The sequence below is a fragment of the Chelonoidis abingdonii genome, chromosome 5, assembly GCF_003597395.2.
Source record: "Chelonoidis abingdonii isolate Lonesome George chromosome 5, CheloAbing_2.0, whole genome shotgun sequence".
Classification (NCBI taxonomy): domain Eukaryota; kingdom Metazoa; phylum Chordata; order Testudines; family Testudinidae; genus Chelonoidis; species Chelonoidis abingdonii.
Genome location: NC_133773.1, coordinates 130,829,498 through 130,848,659, shown reverse-complemented (window position 1 = coordinate 130,848,659; position 19,162 = coordinate 130,829,498).

Sequence of the window (19,162 nt, the reverse complement as noted above, 5' to 3'; positions counted from 1 at the left end):
CAATCTTAATATACTAATTTTACAGATATTTTTCATGAGGTGGATAATTTTACACTTTGATTACCTCCACATTATTCATTTTCTACTTTTAGGTCAAGCAAACACATTAAATGGTATAGTGTTCTAGGAAAGTATATTGGAAAAAAAAAAAAAAAAAAGAGTCAAAATTAGGTTATTTGGTAAGAATAGAGAATGTGGCATGTGACAGGATAATAACAAAATTAGTCCCTCTTTCTGCTGCTTTTTTACTAGACAGAAAATAGGCTTGATTTAGAAGAGCATTACGATAATGCATCATACTGCATGTACAGATTTTCTCAACACTAATTGTAAATAATGAGGAAGGCATCTATAATGAATCAAGTCTGTTTCTGTTTTCCTCTACACTTTTTATACCCACAAAGTGAGTGACTAGGGGTGGGAAGAGAAGTATTGGGAAAAGGTAGGAGTAGATGCCTGCCTACTGAAAACGTTTTGATTTATTCAAAGACCAAAAGTTAAATGACAGTGCCAGTCTAGGTATTTTGAACTTGCCCACAGACCCAACTCACATAATTATGATGTGACTTTTTTCAAGTTACAAGCTTGGTTTACTTGCAATAACTATTCACTTGGTGAAAAAATGTTCACGGTATCTTTAGTACATTTTTGTAAAGGAAAAAACCCTATGTTTGGCTTTCCAATTCACTGATATTTTCATTTACATACATACTTAAAGTATTTCCCTTGAGTTTTGGTTTTTGCTATTTGGGACTTTTTATTTGAGAACTCAGAGAAATGGCAATTAGCTTCAGATCTAAATGAATAATGCATTTACATTTCAGATATGTATGACAATTCATTTCTTCAAGTAAAAACTGCATTATTTTCTGTCCTCATTTCTAACCTCTGCAAATAGTTTTGCACTCATTTAAATCCTGAACACAACTGAGTATATGACTAGAGACCCAGATTAAAACAGTAAGATCTACCTTGCTTTGATATGAATTTCTGTCCTGGGTTGCACTACTAATTGCTTTTGGACTTTGCAAAATGACTGAAATGTCAGTATACAAAAGTTCTTTTCTCAGTGTTATTCATGAGAAAAATATTCTTTATTCTGACCATAACTCCAAGTGTGCTGTGAGTCTACCACCAGGCTTTTAAAACATTTTTAAAATTTTGAAAACATGGAACTTAAACTTACATTGCTTATAGAATAAATAATCCTTTTTAATAAGAGGAGTTTGCTCATGTGGACTTTAATAATATTCTTACCCTTTGGTTTGGCAATGACTACTAATATGAAGAGGTTTTTTTCTACTATTTATATATAACATCCCTGTGCTACATCTCCTTCCCACAAAAACACTCATTGGCTTAAACTACAGAAGAAAAATTGTAATAATTGGCACTTACCAGAAAAAGTCAAGCGATTCCTCAAATATTTCTATGAGCATATAGATTTGTTACACGTGTGTAACCTTACTCATGTGAAGTGTTGCCAGGATCAGGTCCTTGGCTTATTCATAAAAAATGGCTTAGGCAGTAATGTATCCAGTCAAGCACATACTTACAAAAATCCTTTTCTTCTCTCTGTATACGTCACTAAGGCCTTGTCTACACTGGGAAGATATTGCAGACATAGTTATACTGGTACAGTTAACCGGCAAAACCCTCTTAGTGTGGATGCAGTTATACCTAGGGTGACCGTATTTCCCTAAACTGGAAATGGGACATGTGGGGCTGGTCTGAGCTGCTTGGCATCACCACTCACCCCCCATGTCCCTGCAAACGTTCCTCCATACCCCTAATTGAGCCAAGTAGCAGAGATGGGGGCAGGGAGGAAGAGGAATGGACATGGGCTGGGATCTGGGCACCAAAGCACAGTGTGATTGTGTGAGTGAGTGCTCAGAGCCAGGAGGTGAAGCTATTGGACTACGATCCAGTTAGCAGTGTGATCCTCCTTTCGGGGTTGGGATAGCAGAGGGGCAGGAAGGAGGCTCCAGATAGTGGGAAGGATCAAAGAGACTCCAGAGATCAGACCTGGGTAGGTGGGGGAAGGCCACGATGAAGGGCTGCAATTTCAGATTTTTGGTATGGGGGAGGGGCAACTCCCAGCTGGTGAGGGGAGAGGAACAATGAGGAACAGGTTGCTCTGTCAGGTGAAGGGAAGGGGAGAGGAGCAAGTGATGGGTTGTTCCCAGCCAGGGAGGGAAGAGAGAAGTGAGCAACAGGGGACCGGGGAGAGTGTCACTCACAGACTGTGATACAAAACTGCGGGTGGGGGGAGAGCAGGTGCCCTCCACCACCCTCCCTAAATGGCACCGCTACCAGGATGTGGCGGAAACGGCCAACTGGAGGAGGGAAAGAAGCCAGGTGGGACGAGAGGGCTGGAGAGGGCTCCATGATGGTGGGTGAGGAGGACATGAGGCCGGGGTGGGAGCTCCAAGGACCTCTCCAGAGGCTGCCGGGGGAGCCATGCCACGCTCCATGCCCTTACACAAGCAAATGCTGCAGGACCCAATCAAGCATTTACCAGCCAGTTTGCCCAGTAGGGCCCAAGGCCCACGAGTTGCGGCTCCATGGTCTGGCCGGAGAGGAACTTGAATTAGTGTCATGACCATGCTGCCCTCTGATTGGGCTACAGAGTGAGCATGTGACATCCCATCACTCCCTGATTGGAAGGGTAGGACATAGAGACATTGGGCAGGCTTCTCCAAACATCACCTTCTCCAAACATCACCAGGTCGCGCTGTCCCTTTTTTTGGCAAAACTGGACATTTGTCCTATTTCCTGGGACAAATGCCCAGTTTTGCCAAAAAAGTCGCAATATCAAGGACAGAGCTTACAAAGGGAACTGTTCTGGTCAAAACAGGATATATCGTCACCCTAGTTATACCACAGTGTATATGTGTCCTTTTATTGGTGAAGAAATCACACCCTACCTGCCATCGCTACGTTGGAGTAACTTTTAAGGATAAGCTAATCTTAGGCTTGGTTTGTGTTAAGGAGAACTCAGCTTTCTTGTCTGAACAGGTGACTGTGTAACCCAACATAAAGCAATCTGATCATCCTCTTCTAAGAGACTAAAATACACTGGGCCTGACTGATCCTGAACTGATGTAAGTTTTCCAAATCTCATTAACTTCAATAGAACTAAGCTAATTTACACCTCCTGAGGATTTTTTCTATTGCATCTTCCATATCTTAAGAAATACCATACCTGACCATATCAATGGCCCATCTAGTCCAGTATCCTGTCCCTGACAGTGCCCAGCTGCTTCAGAGGAAAGTGCACTTAGCCTTATAGTGGAATAGAATGAGCTACCCATTCAGACAGAGGTTGGCTTATGGTCAGAACCATGAGGTTTTATGTTCCTTCTAGCGCCACCAAATCATCAAGAGACTGAGATCTGGGCCTGATATTTCACGTTCTAGAACAAAGGGGAAGCTCTAGGACACCAGGCCTGCCAACCATTCATTAGTTTTAAATTCTTTCACACATGTTCCCATAATACATATAAGGAATGAATGTGCTACAAGGTATTTTTTTTAATGTAATAACAAATGCCAGAGTACAGTATTCTCCTCTGCCTGAAGAAAGAAGGATATAATCTAGCTGGTATAAACATAGTTTTCATTTGAAAATCAGTACTTAAAGTACACAAAGCACAGTGCAGTAGACTTTTTCCTGCAAATAAGCACAGAGGTCTGCTCAAGCCTAGTTTTAAATCCCGACTGAACCCAACCAGCCAACAGCCAACCCAAATCCAACCTGAGCCCAAGCGCTGAGTCATCTTCGGACTCAACCTAACATGAACCCAATACTTCCCTGCAAACCTCAGTCGTTGCCACCTCATCACTGGAGTGCAGCCTGACAGGGGTTTTCCGCTCCCTATGCCTTATGGTCACAATCATTCTCTGGTTGCCTCCTGCCGGATTGGTTGATGCAGCAGTGACTGCATGACCCACTCCAGCCTGCTGCTGCCTTGCTGTACTGTGGAGTGAGCACACTGATGAGTCTTTCAACCCACAGCACACAGAACAGTGAGGCAGCAGCAGCTTGCAGGAACAGGACATGCAGTCCCCACCGTGGTGACCCTATGGGCAGGAGGAGATGATCAGAGGCTACTCAACCCAACCCTGAGAATGTGTTGGGTTGTCTTCAGACCCAGCTTCAACCCAACACTTGTGGTTGGGTCCTTCTGGGTTCAGGTCATGTTGAAAGGCTCCAGTTAAGGTAACAGTATTTCAGAGATAAGATAACATGACCCACTGTAGGAACCAGCAAAGAGAATAAGCATACAAAATGCACAAATTAGCAGGTGTTTGTGCAGCACCTGTGCTGTTATGAATATTGAATAATAAAAACACTGAAGGTGAAGTTCTGACCCTGCTGAAATCAATGCAGGTGTTCTTGCTGCCTTCAACCGGGCCAGAATTACACCATGAGTATATATGCAATATACACCTCTACCCCACTATAATGCAATCTGATATAACACGGGTTCGCATATAGCGTGGTAGCAACAGGGCTCCGGCGCCGCTTTAAAGGGTCTGGGGCTCCAGCTGCTGCAGGAAGCCCTGGGCCCTAAATCATTGCTGGAGCCCTGACACCGCTACCCGCGTTTCACCTATAACGCGGTAAGGATTTTTGGCTCCCCACGACCGCATTATATCGGGGTAGAGATGTAGCTATTGGTCTTTTTTCTCCATTCTTAATTGAAGATGCATAATTGTTAAAATTAAGGCCTGCCCACTTAGCCATTGAGGTTTCCAATGTCTGCTTACCATCCTTGTATCTAAACACTGTATGATTGTAAATACATTCTAGATTACAACACTCCTCTGAAGTAGGAAAGTGTTGTTATCCCCATTTTATACGTAGGGAATGGAGGCAAAAAGAAAAAAACTCAGTGACTTGCCCAAGGTCACACAGGAAGTCTGTGGCATGGCAGGGAATCAGACCTGGAGTCTCAGAAGTTCCAGACTAGTGGTCTAACCAACAGACTTTCCTTCTTCTCAATGAATTGAGGGAAATGGAAAATATTTAGAAAAATAAAAACATTCCAAAAGCAGAAAATGGACAAAAAAGAATTAACTGGCAAAGCAGTCGCCCGAACAGGAACAAAATAAGAGTGTTACTGGGCCATCTAGAGACTTCCGGACATTCATTAGCACTCTGGGTACAAAAAAGCAGGCATACGCCACAAGACCCAGGAAGAAAAAAAAATAACTTTTCCATGCAAGAAGCAAAACCTAGTGATGTAAAATGAGTAGAATGTGTGATAAATTCATTCCTATCCTACTTATTATGCATTAGTGTCTCTCTGTTACTTGCTACAATGCTATTGCACTTCACTATTGCATGATCATCTTAACACATTCTTTTGCCTTAATTACTTCACATTTCAGTTTATCAAATATACTTTTGGTTTCACTTCTGCAGTCTAGTCAGAGCCATCTAGCATACTGCAGAGTGGAGCTTCAGGTGTAGATTTCAACAATGGAGATGTGGGGAAAATGGTAGTTTTATTAAATTAGTAAGCAATTAAAGTGCTTATTTTGTATATATTTTTAAATGAATTCTAATTCCCATTCAAGTGCAGCTTGACAAATCATGAGTAAAGGTTAACTTTATCTAATAAATAAGAAATACATCATTCACCATTTTCTAAAAAAATAAGTATTCATTAAGCAATAACTGCATAAATAAGTGTACATGGTTACAGTGCATCCTTGTGGCTGGCAAAAAGAAGTGCAAATTTACTGTAAAGACTAGTTGAAATAATAATATCAATATGTTTTAAGAATTACACCAACCAATGAGAATGAACCTTTCTTTGAGAAAATAACCAAAACAGTACAAACAGAAAACATCATTAAATTATTTAAATCTTGCTGATTTCAATTAAGCCACCCTGATTTCATCAGATAAAAAGTATGTTTTCTAGCACTAATCATGTAATGTAAATATATGGGTTTGTACCATAAAACAAAACACTGTGTAAATGTCTCTTAAAATAACCTTTATTGTACTTTTCATACTGCCATCCTTTCTTTATTTTTAAATGCAAGTGGCCACCCTAGCTATGTATGTGCAGAAGGATATGATGAAATAGGGAGTTACTAGCTGTGCCTTTTAGCTATGAACTTAGGTGGGTAAACTTGTGCAAAATGCTTAATCAAGGCATATATATGATAGGAAGAACAATCCAAGTGAGGAATTAGGACCAGTTTTCTCAAATCCAGTTGCAGAGCTCAAGGAAGTGAATCCCATCTTGCAAAAAAAATGAGTTTAGTAACTCTGCTTTCTCTTCAGTTCGTATAAATCTTTTACCTTAGGTACATGGATGGACAAGTCTACGTAGTAACATGACTATCACTCATTTTCATTTATAGAAAGTGACCAGTGATTTTGAGTATCCAACTTGGGATATCTTAATAGGCCTGTTTGTCCTCTGAAAATCATGTCCCTTTTAAGTTGTCTCAGATTGCACACCCAGAAGTGCACGCACCCCAAACTACTATTCTTCTTTAAAAACCTTGGCCCAGATGCAAATCTTAACACTGTGTAAATAAGATTGCATTCTTCACCAGCCAATAGTGCTATTGGACTGAATTAATAGCCAGTCCACTATAAAGTCATTGTATAGAAATACTGATCATTCCATATTGATTAGTTCTTTTAATGAACACTGTAAAAATATGTGCCCATTCTTACAATATTTCACTACAGATCTTTGAAGTCCCCTTATTCTATTCCAACTGACAAATCTGTTGTTCCCCTAACTCAGCTTAAATGGTTTCTACGGCAAAGAAGCCTCTTGTCCACAATTCAGTTACAAGACACATTCAATACACAGTCTGAAATAGCTCATTCTAGAGAAAAAAAACTTCATTTCTACTAAGAATACATACTCATTTCTTATGTCAGAAAGAAGACTGATATATAATTTAATACGTATTGCAAAAAAACCCACATTACTCGTAAATATTGTTTTTTTCTTCAAAATAATCTTGGCATTCTGAGCTACAGAGGCTGATGATTTGTCTAGTTGTAACATCTGTCATTTCAAGAAAATGAGTGTAGTAAAATAAACTTTTCTAAACACACTTTGCCTGATATACAGTGGATTTTTTTCAGGATAATCAAGTCACAAGTATGTGTGTCCCCCCTATCTATGCAAATTAGAAGCTGAATTGGGCAGTGAGAACTAAAGGACACGTAAATACACAAGAATACATTTACAAAACAATGCATCATGACTTAGATGTGCTAGAACCATTATCTTCAAAGGGTTTGTGAAGCCAAATCAATAGGCACCACTTGGAAAATAAGTCTCAATGAAGAGCTTGAGTAATACAACTACTAAACTACCTCACTATATTTTAGATCTTTTATTTTCATATAAACTACAAAGGCAAATCCCGATTATATGTGGGACTATACCCGATTATTTATTAGCACTCTGCTTCACCCTATATGAGTGGATTAGGCCCCCTATTAGATTTTATTCTTATTAGGTAAAATTAATGTATTTGGTGTAAGCCAAATAGAAAAAAAATGAGATGATTTTAAAATTGCCTAAGGTCACTTCATGGGCAAAACAATGTATTTAAACTGAAAAGATGACAACATGTTTAATATGACTATAGAAATTGCTTCCCTGATGACAATACATTAAAATCCTCATTGAATATTCATAGAATTTTTGACAAGACCGAATGACATATAATCCTATCCTCAGTAAGCACTGACTTGATATTCTAACTGTCTTAGAGTAGATGCTACACTAACCAGGTCATCTTTGCATTTCTTACAGAGCCAGAAACAGTTGTACAAAAAAAATTCAGTTTCCAGTTTTTAATATCATGTTAAGCTGACACAAACAAAATAGCAGGAAGAAAAAAAAAAACCACATTCAAAACTTCACTATGTATGTGAGAAGGGGGGGACGGAAGGAACACATTGTTTATCATAACTGTAAAATGATAGACCAGAATAGTAATAATTTATTTATAGTATGGCAACAGAGAATTAGAAAAATAGCAAAAAGGATCCTTGAAATGACTTTCACTTACTGAAGTATGACCTGTGCATGATAAATAGGTAAGCAGAATTTAAATGTGAAATGTGTCAATTCAGAATGCATTAGGATGCCATTAAGAGACAGGAACTTAGACATAGGAAAAATATTAAGATGGATAGATCACTTAGCAAGAGTAGGACAGAGAAGAATTTAGTTAAGGTATTGAAAAAACAATTTACTACTGATACCCCTGTAGATCTTGTGAAATTTTTTGTTCAAGAAGTATTTGTTATTTGTCTACTATTCTATTGACTCCTCTAAATTATAATTATGTAGCTGCTTCTGACAAAACAATAACCTCTCTCTTGAGACTAATATTTTTCTATTATACACACTTAAAGTAAAAGTCTTGTTTGTTAAGCAAATAAGAAAATTAATTGCAGAGATGTCTACCTACGGTATTGTTGGAGTTTGATGAATACTGTGCTTCAGTCACATACAAACTGTTTTGCAATTGGCAATTTTATAATGCAAATAGTGATTTTTAATATAGGCTTTATGTTTTCATCCCAACATGACACAAACTTTATAATGTAATTTAATAGATTTTTGGATAGGGCCATAGTAGCAAAACACTTATCTGTAAAATGACACATTCTGTGCTCTTACTTTTGCTGAGTAACACAGGCGCTGAATCTATGGGTGCTCCTGGGCTGCAGCACCCATGCATGGGAAAAAAAAACTGTCAGGTGGTGCTGCCAATCAGGGGTGTTGCCAAACAGCTGATCAGAGGCCCCCACCAAACAGCTGTTTGGCAGCTGAGGGAGGGATTTGGGGGAGGTGGAGAGCAGCGAGCGCAAGTGGGCAGGACCTCTGGGAGGGAGCAGAGTGGGGGCAGGAAGAGGCGGAAAGAGGGCAGGGCCTCAAGTAGGGGGTGGAGTGGGGGCAGGGCCTTGGGGCAGAGCGCGGGCGGAAAGTAAAACTCAGTGCCTATGCTGAGTCGTAACTTATTCCATGAATAGTCCCACTGAAATAAATGGGACAAAAACTTGTGCAGTAAAGTATTATGAACTGTAAGAGTGGCAGAATCTGGCACTAAGTCTCCAAAAATATACTGTCCTTTTGTCAAGTCTGGAAACAAACATTTGAAAATAACTGGACAAAAAGATAAGATGGCATTACAGAACAACATATATAGGCTTATATGGCATTGTACAATAAGTGAAACAGTGGCAAGGTTCAGAACATCAAATTGATATTATTCTGCACGTGAGCCTTGCACTGGCATCTTAACAACTCTTGCCAATTTTCTCAGCCCCATGTTTAAAGCTAGTTTTGACAGAAGTCCTCAGTTGTCTATCTTCATTTTAGGACCTACCATTTCCTGTTTTCACACTATTGTCTACTCAAATTTATTTGCCATCAAGGCACCTTATCTATGGCTACCATGCAGGAAGCTAATAATAATCCAAAAACAGCCTGGCGTGGCTAACATTTCTCATCAAATCCATCATTTCCACAAAGCCTATAAACATGACAGGTAACAGTCTAGAGAGTATTCTTGAATCTAGGCCTCCAAAGTGCCAGACCACTTCAATGCCAAACAAGCCTGCTTATCAAGAAGTGTTTGCATACTTAATAGTTTTCTCGGTCCAAACAGCTTACAATAATTTTTTTTTTAATATTCAGAAGGAATGAAAAATAGTGTTTTAATCTACAGTGAAGAAACATTTGGCATTCATTAGAGGGAATTTTGTGAAGCTAGTGCTCTTCCCCATGCATATAGGTAATACAGCTTTATTTAAAAAGTGAAACTCAAAAGACATTTAAAAATGAATCAGAGTGAGTCTTTTGGGTCTCTGTAAAAACTATGTATAATTTCAAGAAATTTTGAAATCTGAAATGGTTCGGCCTCAGAAAAATTATGGGTCAGATCCCCAGGTGGTATAGGATTGATATTGCTCCAATCGGAGACCGGATAGATATAAAACATGTTCTATGTGTATATAAAACATAAACATAGTCCAGTTACTGGCAGTGGTCTATCAATTGTTATGCTAACTGCCAAAGGCAGCTAAGCAAGTAGGCCTTTCTAGCAACCTTTGCATAACTAGGCAGGCCAGAAGGAGCAGGGCCATGACCACAAAAAGTGAGCATGAGCCTGTGCCATCCTGTTTTTCTTCTTTTAAACTGCTGAAATATGTGGCTTTGAAAAACCAGGAGCAAGTCTGTTTATATATGACTTCTGGGGTGCGTTTGTTGGTGCTGATAAGACTGCGGACTCTGCAAAAACATGTGTTCAACTAATGGCTGAAAACTTCATTTAACTTTTGCCTTATTTTCTTTGATTGACAAGCTATGGAACATTAACATGCATAAAAAGGGGGAAAAGTCTGAGTTAAGTGGACTCCTCATGAACACGTCTCAAGATCCCCAGCAGCAGACAGAAGGCTGGTCACTGGAAATCTGTCACTGAACACTCAAAGACCACTCCAGATATATGGGGTAACTATTGATTTGGGGTGCCCCAAACCTGTGACTTGTGTGTTTGTGTCTTGGAGACTAAATAAAGTAAAAGCTTTAAGTGAAAGCACCTGTTTGCACTGTTTATACCAACCACTTGTCACAGACGTGCTGTGTCCGTCCCTTGATTTATTTCCTGACACTACTTCACAAAGAGTACAAGATTCCAAGAGCTTTGGGCTCAGAGAACCTGGGGTAACAGTATCACCCTCCCTCGCTATTTGTATTTATTTATTCTTTCAGATAGTAAGCTCTGAGGCAGGTACTATATCATTCGTGATTTTACTGTTCTTATATCCTTTGGCCCTGATCCATGACCAGAGAATACTGTTATATAAATATTAAGTAAGAATAATAATCACTCACATGAAATATGTTACTTTAGTGTTAAAAGCACTAAACTATGCAAAGCAGGTGTAACTTTTCTTCTACAATAAGTACACAGCACACTACATTATAAATAATATCACCCTCATTATACTTTTTGTCTAGTCCACCCAAGTATATAGGTAGAGCCCTCCACAGATATAAAATTTGTATCTGCATCCGATCCATGATCTGTAAAAATAGTCCACAGATTTACAGGGCACTATATAGAGGTTCTCATACAACACTAATAGTAATATTTGGGCCTCTGAGTCCTAACAGTAGGGCGTTTTTGTAATATATATTTCACTATTTGCTTTTGGTATACTTTGGAAATACAAATAGGTTGATCAGGTAAGGTAAACATCAGCCATTAGTTTAGAATATAAAGAAAATATTTTTAAAAAGCACTGAGTAACTCTTGCATTATACACCAGCTTAAATAGCTGATATCTTCTCATCAGGAGCGGATTTACCATGAAACAAACCATTCGGTGGCACAGGGCCCCTGGTGATAGGGGGCCCCCCCAAAATGCAGGACAAATCTCGTCTGACAACCTGCCCCCAAGTCCCAGCTGGCAGCACTGCAGGGCTTAGGCAGGCAGGCTGCTTGCATGCCGGGGCTGATGGCCCCACACCATTCCTGGACGCAGCCGGCTGCTGGCATGTCTCTGTGTGCCCCTGGTGGAGGAAAGGTGGCTCTTCCCCCCCCCAACCCCCATCTTGCACCCCTGCCCCAGCCCAGAGCCTGCACCCAAACTCCTTCCCAGAGCCCGACCCCTCACCCCTCCTGCACCCAAACTCCCTGCCCCCGCTAAGAGCCCACACCCCTCACCCCCTCCCACACCCCAACCTCTTGCCTCAGCCCAGAGCCCTCACTTCCACACTTCCTCCTGCACCCCAGCCCCCTGCCCCAATCAAGGTATCTCACATTATTTTCATTTACTTCCCATGACTTATTATATAGGAGAAGGATGAAGAAAAAAAGTGAAAAATGAGCAGGGGAGATATGAGCAAATGTTCTTTTTTTGGCTGGGTCTTGAGGGGGGGCCTCCTGAAAATGAAGCTGTGTACAGGCCCCACTAACTCTAAATCTGCCACTGCTTCTGACCTGTCCTTGGTTAGGCTGACCTACACGAAATTTGATTCCAACAATGCATTAATTTCCTGCTGAACACAGCATTGCCTTCAATAGGGAAAATCTATTTAATAAATGGACACTGACAACTCTGCTTTAGGCTTAGAACAGTTTTTTAAATTAACTTCAGAATTTAAATTCCAACTTGACATGAGAAAAAACTGATTTTAATCCAATTTTGGTTTTCAGAATGAATAAGTATTATTCATTTGGTAGAATAAAACTAAAAAACTCACATTTTCTTCAAACCAGTAAATGGCACTTTTAAAAAAAAAATTTCTTTTTGTAAAGTAAGCAAAGTGTGCTGTCAAATTACTTGTTAAGAATAAAGTTATTCATAATAGTTTTCATGGCAGTGCAAGCAATAGTTAAGGCTGAGTTCCATTCAATATTGTAATCTTCTCAAATTGCTGGGGCTGACATTTCTCCAGGCTTGTATTATGGGCTGGATTCTGTCTGCTGATAAAGCTTATTTTCTATTACAATAAACAGGGAATTAATGCAAAAATTAATCACTTTAAAATTAAGTGAGACAATGAATATGGCTTTATCGCTGTCAATGTGCACTAACTACTTATGCTAAACAATCTGTTCCACCTTGCGTTTTGCTGTGACACTGGGAGTACCTTTCTCAGACCTGAAGAGCTCTGTGTGACTTGAAAGCTTCTCTCTCTCACACACCTACAGAAGTTGGTCCAATAAACGAGATTATCTCACCCATTTGTCCCTGTAATATCCTGGGACTGACATGGCTATAATTACACTGCATACTTCAGAGAAAGATAGTTGAGGACCCCTTGGGGAGATGGTTCTATCATCATAAATATTCACTTTATTCTGACCCATGGGGATGCAAAGGAGAGCTAACACCTGGGCAGGTTTAAAGAGTTTTTGAAATGCTGGAGGAATTGAAAAAACAAATCTTGATTGGATGGTGCATGTATATGTTTTACATTAATGTCTCCAGTGTATGTAATATTGGGAAAGGGACAGAGATTAGATATCACATCTACATAAACAGAATGTTATGAATAGAATTTATGACTCCATAGAAAATATGCACCTCCTATGGTAATCTAAGAGTCATATACAACACTTCAAAGTAACGTCAAAGATTGTTAGGTATATAAATCAGAAATGAGAGTAAGGAGGATGACACAGATAGGCTTCTGAGAGACAGTGATTCTAACAGAAGGTGAGTGGGAACTAACCTGAAGGTGGAATGACATGAACCGCTGAGCTTGAAGATGTAAGTAGTTACTAATTAAATCATGCTGACTATATGCAGACATTAGTTAAACCTGTAAGTAACTGCAAGACTGTACCTAATTTAGTCACACTGTTGCCCAGAATTAGACTAGAAATAATTTTATATAGTATTCTCTTTTTAATCTGTTTTTCTCTGTTGTCTAATAAACTTCTTCTTAAAAATCTCTTTGACCTAGGACTGTTTTAATGAAAAATTTATTGTGGTTCATTCTAATGTGAGGTAGAGGGGACTTTGGACCTAAGCATTAAGCTTGGCTTCTGAAAAGCACAGACCAGGCTCCTACTCCATAAAGGCTCTGGCTCCAGCTCTGGCTTCAGTCAGCCAAAAGCACAGAAAGCCTACAGAGAGGAGAGGTGAGCGTGAGGAGCTAAAGTGACCATCTATCTCCTTTGGGGTGAGAGAGGGAACTCCAGCCACTGCGCCACGCTATCCTATGAAGGGAAAAGAATTTAGGCTGTTTTAGGAGCACACTATAGGGACTCTGGCCACTAGGCTGCACTATCCTACCAAGGGAGGTGGATTTGAGGGACTCTGGCCATTAGGCCAGCCCTGACATCGGTCTCCCCAGTAGATGCAGGGAGGCAGTGTTAACCTCACCCCCTTCCCCAATCAAAGAGGTTGACAAGGTACAAAACCCGCCACAGTGTCAAAATGAAGTCAACAAATAAAACTTGCTTTGCTTAAATCTGACCCAACTCTATAATTGTGTGTTGAAAAGCTCAACTCAAATATTATTAAATTCACATTCTGCTTACCAGAGTGTGGAAAAAAAAGTGAGGGCACTGGAAGTGGAAAAACAGAGGGAGACTAAAAGAAAAACAAACAAACAAACACACACAGAATAAATATTCTAAGGATAAAAACTCTTTATAGAGCATCAATTGTTGCAGCCTATTGCAGATTCTTTTGTGGGAGACTTGGATGTGTTCTTCTATCCTTAATACAAAAACCACAGATTTCCCTTTAGCTAAATACTATCTTTGGTTGTTTAATCTGAATTACCATGATTTAAACACAAACAACAACATTGGTTTAAATTACAACTATAAAAAAAGTTTGTGAATAATGTGAATTCAAGAAATAGTTTATGAAGATAACAAAAAAACCTCTTGAAATCTAAAAGCTTATTTTCAGCACAAGAATAATTCAGCCACATTTTACATATATAGTATTTTCTAGTTACATTTTTATTGTTCACTGTAAATTTTTAAACACTATATTACTAACAAGCACCAGTTGTGCTCATATAGGAGTTAATATTGCAGAGCCAGAAGTCTGTCTGCTTCATTTCTAAGCCTTAAAAAGCAACATGAATTTTGTGTTATATATAACACATATATTGTGTTATTACATTAGCAAAATTTGTCACTTATACAATGTGAAAACATAACCACAGAAAGTGGACAGAAGAGCATCTCCTGTCAACGCAGTACACTGAAGACACTGGGGAAAGCCAACCTAAGCTATGTCAATTCCAGGAAGCCACAACTCATTTCAATCATGCAGATTTGTGGGGCTTCATAGAAAAGGGAATCCCATTCCATGCAGACACATGCATCTTTCTGCAGGAATGGCAGTTCTGTTAGTCCCCTGCAATGCTGCCGTTGAATGGGACCACCTGTGGCTGGTGAGTGGCAACTTTAAAGGGAGACAATAGAGCTCCACTGTATTACCTTCTGTCACAACATTCACAATGAAATCCTCAAGCTCTCCAGGATCAATAGCTTGGAAAAGGGGTTCACACCTACTCCACTCCCCCCTGTACCATGCAGTTGAGCCTGTCAAGTTAACACAATTGGAAAATAGGCAGCCCAACTCACTTTGGCACTTGTAAGCCTTTTCCTCTGGAGGCCTAAGACAGTAATTGGTTAATGATGCAAAAACAGCTTCTTCAAGATAAAGCATTGGTCATTCTTTCACTTAAAAATTGAAGAGTTAAAACCACAAAGGGAAACAGGCAGGCTGAAGCCAAGAGATCTCATAGGGTTGCCATCTCTGACTGAAGCTATTCCAGGTGATTTCAACCCCCGCCCCGCCCCATGACAATGTCATTTTCTTAAAATTACCCTATTAAAATCTCCCAGATTGCTTTTAATAGTCACCGGGAGATCCATGCTGATTCTGGGAAACTCCAGGTCAATTTTGGAGGGTTGGCATCCCTAAGTCAAACTTTGGTTGGACCGCATGCTTCCACTCAGAGTGATGTACAGAAAACCAGGCCTGTCAACTGAAGGATGCACTCAAGAAGAACAAAAAGGGTTCTGTGGTGCAGCTCACCCAGTAACTATGATAGGTGGTGATCCTCCTGAGTGTACTTGATACTACAGCCTTAGCATTTTACACTTAATATCCTGTATTGTTCTGGCTATAAAATTGCCAAAGAGATGGAAACCATGAAGCTTGACAGACATGCTCAACAGCATCATCTTTCTTTCTTTATCCTTCTTCAACTTCAAGTGCATAGGGCAGCTATGAGTTTTCAACATTTATTACAGTCTTGTGCTGGTCTGTTCAGACTTGTGTGTCATGTTGATGGATTTAGCTTTTCTCTCTATTCTGCATAATGTTTCTCTCTGTCACCCTCTCTCTCTTCCCAGGTGGTGTCCACATTATTACGATGTGGTCATGTTGGTGGCATCCTTAAAGCATGTTCTAAATATGACTATCATTGTCTTTTTACCATATTTGGTGCTTTAGTTTGGTTTGCTCTACTTAGTAGGCATATGTATAGTATTTGCAGCATATAAACTGATATGAATCCTCCAGATTACTGGACTGTATCAGTCATGAGGTGTTCACAGCATATTTTCACAGTCAAGCAAATGGATTACAACATACTTATTTAGTAGTAATTGATGTACCTGTTCTGTTTGAGTCAGTGCCCAAGGAAGTTGCTACAGGTCATCATTGGAATGGTGGCAAGTATTTGAAACTTGTGAGATTCTATTAATGCTTGTCCCTGATCTTTTCATCATCTGGAAAACTATCTGGTAAATCTACTGTAGGGGACAAGACTGGATTCTCTCATTTTCTTTGGCAGTGCTACTGATTATATTCAGGAAGAATCTCTTGTAGGGAAAACAGGACAAAACTTCCCAGAGCAAATCAGTATGCTCAGCTTTATACACATCACATGAGTGATTTAGTAACATTTGTTTATACACCACAAAGATCCCTGCAAGCAGCTGCACAAAACATCAGATGAGCATAGTATAACAGTGTCTAAAGCAGGGGAAGGCAACCTATGGGACAGGTGCTAAAGGCGGCACGCAAGCTGGTTTTCAGTGGCACTCACACTGCCCAGGTCCTGGCCACCGGTTTGAGGGGCTCTGCATTTTAATTTAATTTTAAATGAAGCTTCTTAAACATTTAAAAAATCTTATTTACTTTACATACAACAATTGTTTAGTTATATATTATAGACTTATAGAAAGACCTTCTAAAAATGTTAAAATGTATTACCGCCACGCAAAATTTTAAATTAGAGTGAATAAATGAAGACTCGGCACACCACTTCTGAAAGGTTGCTGAACCCTGGTCTAAAGTCTATTCTCTAAATTTGATGTTAGTTCAGTCTGTAAAAGACCGGATGCAGAAGATGCTGCAGTTTTATATTTGAATCTGCTAGACAGGAAACTCCTACAGTTTGCCTTGGTTATGGACTTGAAGATCTAATGTCTTTTCTATTTCTTTCTATTATAAGCCAACATTTTAAAAGTCAAATGAAATGCCTATGAATTTTTGTTATTCAAGCTGCCAAAGAGGGAGGAGGGGGGAGAGAGAGAGAGAGAGAGAGAAAAACAAACATCTTCAACCTTTTGGCAGTGTCCACTGCATTAACTGTCCAGATAACCACCAATCAAGAATGACATTTCCCAGTGAACTTGATTTAGACACTAATAAAATAAAACCATTTAAGGGGATTTAAAGGCAACTAAAGACCATCTCCCCATAGCAGGCTAAAAAAGTCTCAAATATTCTACAGTAGCTAATGGACAAAGAATAATGTTAGGCAACCTTAGTTGTGTTATGAAAACACTGACTTTCTATTCAACTACCAAAGACAAACCACCATCAGAGACGGGACTCAAAGACTGAGATGATGGAAGCACTACAGAAGAGAAAAATATAAGACAGTCAGGGAAAATTCAAGTTCAAATCATTACACAGACTCTAGTTTTTAAATGTCCTCACTCTCCCATCCTTTTTATCAACACAGGAGACTAGTTTAAGTAAACAGAAATCTTAGCCCTGATAAAACAAATCATTTGTGTCTTCTTCCCTCTTCACCCAGCAGGAGCTATAAAGAAGACATCTTCATATAGTCCAATAGGCCTTTTACTTCTATGCCCTCTTAACTTTATAGCCTTGTCTACATTAGAGAACTTTTACAAAAAAATGTGCTATTACTGGAGAGAATCCTGAAGAAAGCAACAAAATAAAAATAAAAGCTTTAGAAAACCTGACCTATAAAGAAAGGATTAAAAACTGGGTATGTTTAGTTTTGAAAAAAAGACGACCCAACAAGTCTTCAAATCTGGTAAGAGCTGTTCTAAAGACGAGTTGTTCTCCATGCTCACTGAAGGTAGGACAAGTAGTAATGGGCTTAATCTGCATCAGATTTGAGTTAGATATTAGAAAAACTTTGTAACTCGTGTTAGATATGTAAGCTCTGGAATAGTCCTCAAATCCGATAGGGATTCCACAATCATTGGAGATTTTTAACAACATATTGGACAAATACCCACAGGTTGAAAGTCATTGGAAGGTATCTGCAGACTACGTTTAAGATTTCCAAAGGAGTCTGCACCGCCTTTTGACGTTTTTCAGATTGAAAACCACTGGTCTAAGTCTATTTGGTCCTGCCTCAGTGCAGGGGCTGGATGTGATGATGTCTAAGGGTTCCTTCCAGCCGTACATTTCTAGGATTCTATTTGCTCCCATGTCAGCTCCATCAATGTATACATGATTAGAACTCCTGGTGTAGGTGCTACTCCAGGTCCCAGAGATGTGTTCAGCATTGTGTCAACTGGAAGTAGGTGGGAAAGAGTCAACTGTGGGTCAGAAGATGAGAACTTTTTCTAGCTATCATCTAGATCAGTAATATTCGAGGTAGGGTAGAAGAGCTAACAGTTTCTCATGCTTAATGGCCACAATGGCTCCTAAGACAGACTCTAGACATTGGATTGTGATCCCTATTGGAACTTTGAATTGCTGTCAGAATGATGCTCCTCACTTGGGTTACTTGGGAAGCAAAAAGGGCATAGTTCAGCCACCTCAAAGAAGCTAATTAGATCTGATTCAACAAGGATGTTATCTCTGGTACAAAAATATCTACCCTGTTCCTAACTGTGGGTTGGAAGCACCTTTGCTCAGAGAAAACTGCTCTGTTATCTGAACATCTTTCTGAAATGAGACATTTAAGTGATTTCCAGTGCATATGGCTCCACGAAGAGCCAGAGAAAGCCTCAAAATCAGAGTCAAAATTTTCAGCTTGTTCAAGCATGATTAGAAGAGCAGGTAACAGAGACATGTAATAATTGTCTGCACATGACACCTATGGGCATTTTGTTCTGGTAGACCTCATCACAGCTCAGTGGATAAATAATGTAAACACGATAAGTTACCATATGGTTCAAATATACAAAAGAGAAAGATGGCAGAGCAATTTCACCCTGACTTCCTCCAGCAGAGGAAGGAAGCAACAGTGCCTTGTGGAGGAAAAATGGAAAATGTTAGCCAGCAGGTGGGTGCCAAAAAGCTCTATTCTCATTTGCTGATATCTGCCTACGAAACAAACAGAGGATGAACTAATGCAACACTCTTCACTAGTTTAGTGGGTCACAGAAG